Source organism: Trichoderma reesei (assembly GCF_000167675.1).
Source record: "Trichoderma reesei QM6a unplaced genomic scaffold TRIREscaffold_6, whole genome shotgun sequence".
NCBI classification, from domain to species: domain Eukaryota; kingdom Fungi; phylum Ascomycota; class Sordariomycetes; order Hypocreales; family Hypocreaceae; genus Trichoderma; species Trichoderma reesei.
This window is the reverse complement of record NW_006711153.1, coordinates 991,131-997,130: the sequence shown is the minus strand read 5'-3', so window position 1 is coordinate 997,130 and position 6,000 is coordinate 991,131.

Sequence of the window (6,000 nt, the reverse complement as noted above, 5' to 3'; positions counted from 1 at the left end):
AGAATCAAACACGATGCCTCATTCTACATTGCATGCGCCTCGTCATCTCATATTGTCACACAGCCAAGGTGTCAGGTCGGACGTCAGAAGAGAACCGCGAAACCGGGACGAAGTGTGACCATTGCGTACCACCTTAGTTACCTAGTACCTACTCACCATTTGCAGGCAGACAGGGTGCGTCAATGCCCAGATTCCAAGCCACGTCGGGTGGATCTGAAACCAGCCCCCCCGAAAGAAACACCGAAGGTTGCAACCTGTGTCTTCTGAGCACGCTGGAAGCGTTGGATCGTGTTGCAAGCCGCCGGTGTCTGTTCGTCAAGGCTACGGAAGCACCCGACGCAGAAAGCCCATTATGGCACGTAACCGCTGAAGGAACACGACAGCAACACCTGTTGATCATGAGTTTCCTCTCTAGGGTGAATTGAGAGTATCGCTAAAGAGGCTGGAGACAACAAGGCTAGAGACAACAAGGCTGGACGATTCTCAGACTTGTTCATCTCTTTTCTCTGTCTGTGCTCCTGTCTTCTCGTCTTTCCTTTTGCTCTATGGGAGGGAAATAGCTTGCTATCGAGGCTGTTTGAATGAATCGAAGCAACAAAAGCTACCCATCCAAGAATAACAATGCTCTTGACGGCGATAAGATAGGACCGCCCGATTCCAAGCGGACGAAGAAACGTCACTTCATGATAACGACCAGTCGTATCCACCGAAACGATGGACAAAGCCAGAGAAATCAATCACCCATTGTATTGTGAGAAGCCTGCGGTTCAACAACCGGAGTAGAAGCCCCTTTCCAAATTGCCAAGGATCGGAACACAATAGCAGCTGACCAGAGTCCGGCCTGCATGTTCACCACCCTCAACAGAAAGGGGGTAGGAATAACACCCAGCGGCGCCTGAGCAGAGCCTCCCAAAAGATGATGACGGGCCTTGCGGCTTCTCTTGTCCCGAGCTCTGGATCGGCCAGCCCCCCCTGACCATGATATCGCATACATGCCGCTATTGACGACAGAATCCATTCAACACTTGGAAACAATAAGAGCTCGGAACCGAAGGGCTTCTTGACACACTCATTACTAGTAGCTTGGAGACATGATCCTGCTCTAAACATAGAAAGGTTGTCACGTCAGTGGCAACGTTGCGGTGAGCAAATACAACTCTCTTGAGTGTGGACCTGGCACGGCTGGAGGAGGCAAAGGACAACTCTAGCACATCTGAAGAGGCGCCTATTTCGACACAATGAGCGGGTACGCCCTGATGGCTTGACAGAAACCTTGGTCGAAACCTCGTGGCTTGCATTCCTTTTGCTCTCTTTGCATGCGGTCATGCAACAACGGGTCATAGAAATTGGACCTAAAGGTGCTCCAACCCTTGACGGCAAGGTTCAGCTGCACACCCAACGGCATCATCTGTTTGTTTGCGACTCTGCAGGGGGGGACACCACGCGTCTACTGCAGCGGACATTGAAGCTATCACGCACTACCTCCACAATACGCAGCAGCAGGATGGACTGAAGTGTCAAGGAGCTCGATGGCCCCCGACTTCGCGCTTAATCTCGGCTGTAACATCTAGCTGCGCCGCCAGTCCAAGAATTTGGTCGGCCAACACCCCCCCTGTGTGATATCGATCCGAGACCAGTGAAGCCGTTGGTTTTCCCTCAATCTTTCATATCCTTGCGGCCCGGATCCCGGTTTGGCTCATATGCTTCTGAGGCTCCAATGAAGGCTTCGTGATATCCTGAACTTGTGGAAGCAGCAGATCCTTGCGATTCAGGGAAACGTCTGGATCCCTACTGCAGAAGCCATGGTCGTGAGGGTCCAGTTTGTAAAACACACTAGATACGGAATACGATTCCAGTAGTTGGGAGACTCTCCGCTTCGCAGCAAATCTTCCGACCTGGTGCGGTAACTTGCCAAGGATCAACGAAGTAATGAATCTCTCCCTTCCATGGTGCGGACTCGAAAGACTGACAGTTGTCCGATCCCCCAACAATCAGTTGATTGGCCCGTGGCGGCCATTTCCATATTAACAAGGGCCTCTGGCGCCTCACATCAGTCAAGGACTGCGTAGATAGGCAGAGCGGACACCCATATCTGACTCTGGGGTGTGGTCCCAATGCGCCCCGCAGCATCGTCGTGCTCTCAATCATGCTGGGATACGTGACAGCCCCAAGGCTAGACGACGCCACGAGCTCGGAAGGCCAGGCAGGCCAGACCGCCGCACGGTGGACATGCCGCGCGAACAGGGTCCTGGAAGTGTGCCGAGAGGGCAGCGAACACCCGCTTTCTCTCGAATGGCCATGTCTCTGACTGACTTGGTCGATTGAGAGCACTTCTCAGGGCAGCCCTTGGCACAAATACAGATGAATAGTATTGTATAAATCTCTGCGCGAGCCGTTGTCTCAGCCGAGGTCTTAGACTGGATCCAGATCCGGCTCTTCGGAGAATCTCCTGGCATATGGGAAGCACTGCAGCACACTGGCAGAATACGAAGACTGGAAGTGCCAATCTGCAGCCGTTTCCTTGTTCGTCTTCCGGTCCTCTTGATGATGATTATGGCGGTCATTCTCTCGGGGGATAAAGCAAACAAGTCGGGATAGATGGAGCATCAAGCTCGACAGGGATCACAGCCAGCCCAAGCTTGATTTGCTCCCTTTCCTGTCTCGGGCGACCTCGCGCCATTTGCGTTCGGCTCAGTCGACCGCCGTCTGTCTATCCGTCTCTCGTCGTCTCATGAATCCCATCTCCCCCCCTGCTGTTGATCCCTCCTCTGATCTTCCATCGTGTCTCTCATTCTTCTCTTCCTCTCTCTCTAGCATCCCGGCCGGTCCGCCGCCTGTTCCCTGCTAGACGCTCTGTTAGCTTCTTGGCGAAATATCCAGCTCACCGGATTCTGGGTTACGAGTGGCAGCCGCTCCGGTTTTGAATGCAGCTACTGCTCCAGCCGTTATCGTGGACCTGAAATCAGGCCTTGTTGCAAGACCTACGGGCAGTGGCAAAATTGCAAGCAGCCGATCTTCTAGGAGAGACAGTAGGCGTCATGCTCTTTCCTCTCTTTCCCCTCTTCCCTCCCCTCCCCTTGCAGGCAAATGTCTCCGGTAGGAAGACGTGCGGTTGACGGATGCAATGATGCCTCAGGAAGACATCAAGTGCTTCTCGTATCTGCTCTGCTCGTACTCGCACCAGTCAGCCCGAGCCTCGTTGACGCGCACCTTCCTACCTACTCATGCCGCTTGTCTCCAAGAATGACGATGCAATGAGGAAAGAAGGTCCGCGAGTTGAATAGCACCCTAACCATCACGTGATAGCTTGTTCGCATAGGTAGTACCTACCGAAGCCAATTGTTCGAAGAGAAGAACACCAAGCAAAGCTGCTTCGCGAACAGCAGACGAGAACCCCGACCTTCTCTTGTGCTACCCGTTCACTATCCGCTACGAAACACTCGTCCATCGCCACGGCCGCGAGTCTAGGCAGCCCAAACCCGCTTTTCTCTTTTCTCCCGGCTATCCTCACCCCAGCCGACTTCAGATGGTCCATACAGATAGCACTGGCCCTTTTCCTGCATGCTATGACCACGGCCGTCTCTGCTTGATGTGCTCGACCGATACAGCCCAGCCCATCGAGCAACGAATCAGGCGGCGGTGTGTGTAACAGAGCCCTTGAGACAGCAAGGATTATCAACCTCCCTTGTGAGTCGGAAGTTTGCTGCTTTGCATGAGTTGGCGCCGCCAGCCAGCCTCAACTTGCGTCCTGCCTCGTCGCTATTGGTACGTCTGAATGCTACTGCACGTCGCTCGCGCCAGGTATTGGTCGGCTCTGCCTCCGTTTTCTCCCTCTCCCAAGCATGAGCATCCATCTCTCTCTCTGCCCCCACCCATCCCTTTCTGACCATGCCCCTTCTTCACTGTGTCTCTCTGTTTTTACGGCAGCCCGGCAGAATCGCCGCCTAGGGAAGGATAGACTCTTACTAACGACTGTCTAGGCGATCGTGTCTCTCCACAGAGCTCAGGCACTGCGCTTAGGCTCAAGGGAACTAAAATAGAGACGGGCACTAGCCCCGGGAGCCCGGAGCGTCCTGCAACCATGACAGGCGGGACCCAGGCCAAGACTCTGCCGTGAAGAGACGGGCTGGGGAAGCCAACTAGGGTCCCCGGACGGGGTGTGTTTGCATCAAGCCCACACAGCTGAACCTCGTTCAGAGACACTTGTCACTGCTGCATTTTCTTTGTGGCGTGGGGGGAATCATGTCTCCGTAAACGCCGATTTGGAGTGGGAAGACAAGGAATGCTCCGCTTCAGCAATCATCGTCTCTCGCTCATGCGGCAGGGATGGGTTCAGGACCCCATTCGCTGCGTGGCCGCCAGAAGAGGGTCATTTCTGCCCTGCCGATGCCAACCTGTGGTATCATGGCACGAAGCACGCACTGCATCCTTGGCCAGGACGACGAATAGAATCATGGGCATCTGCAAAGGCAAATGCAAGTGGAGGAGCAGGAGCCAATGCAAATGCAAGTGCAAGTGCAATCACGAAGCATCATTATTATGGACCATCTCTGGGAGGGGGGCCGGTTTGGCTTGTGACTGCCAGCGAAGAGCACTCTGCTTCAGTCGCCTGCTTGCACGGCTGCCCGACCTCCAACGAAGCTGGGTGGAACATGGCGCCCCCAATGTCGGTTTGACCACCTCGAGACATCATCATTGCTTATTGTCGTCACGGATATCGGCCGTCATCGCGATTGACCTGAGCTGTGGCTGAGACAGGGTTCTGCTGCTCGCCGTCCTCAGCGCCTCGCCGTTTATCACTCACACGGATGTGTATGTCCTGTTGTTTCCTAATCCCACTTATCAAATCCGTCAGGCAGCGATCGTTTAAAGAGGAGTAAATTTCGCTCTCTTTTCTTTCTCCCCCTTCTACATCCCAATCATTTCATCCTTGATTTGTTACCACGGCCGAGTGCGGCCGACGAACATTTATCTGCCTCGCAGTCTCTATTCTTGTCCATCCTTCCGAGGGACTAAGTCGTCCATCTACAGCAGCCAAGCCTCAGGAAAGCTCAAATGCCTGTCACGACCATTCTCCAGCATCAGATTGAGAAGGAGAGGCTCGTGGAGCCCGACTCGGACATGCCTATGCCGGATCATGATCAGGGCCCTAGCATGCGTGACTATATGCAAAAGGTCAGGCTTCAATGGGCCCTCGCTGTTGAGAAACAGGTTCATGTGTCTTTGCTCACCGAAGCGGAAAAGGCCGCGGCAGTACCTGCTCGATGGATTCCGCCTGATTCGAGTTATAGCGTGGAGATTGTCAATCGCTCCTTGAATCCTGACTCTTCGAACGCTTCTACACTGTCGACTAGCCACGCCTCGGCCGGCGTGTACAATGGAAGTCAGACGGGTGGAAGAAAGTTTGGTCAGCTGCAGAGAACCCCCCCTGATGGCCACAATTCGAGACAACTACCTCCGGCAAACCGCACGTCCAAGCTTGGAGCAAATGAGACGCAGCAGCAGTATTCTCAGCAGTATTCTTCCTCTGCTCATGACTATGTGCACATCTCTCCAGATGTGTACGATGTCACGCATCGTGCTGTCAACGCGCTGCGGGCTCATAAACAGGGTGAAACGCCGTCTGAAAACAATATCTGGCAGGCGAATCTCAACTCTCCTGTCAGTGAGCAGACGGCTCCGCTGGAGCACAATGGTAGACAAGCACCATATGCCGACCATCACACTGGGCATCCAACGCCAGGAGAATGGGATGCGGTGCGGGCATATCCCAATGCACCGAATGCTGTCGTAAGCAAGACCAAACTGCCTTCATCCAGACAACTGTTGACATTACTTGCTAGGAGGCCGATAGCAGGCGTAGAGAGAATGCCACCAATCCTGGACCGCAAGCACCGAGTGCCACTACGAGCAATCAACCGCAGCAGGCACCCGGCTGGCAGCATGCCAATCCACAGCCAACGACGGCTCTTCGACCGGCGTATCTTCAACATTCCGTGA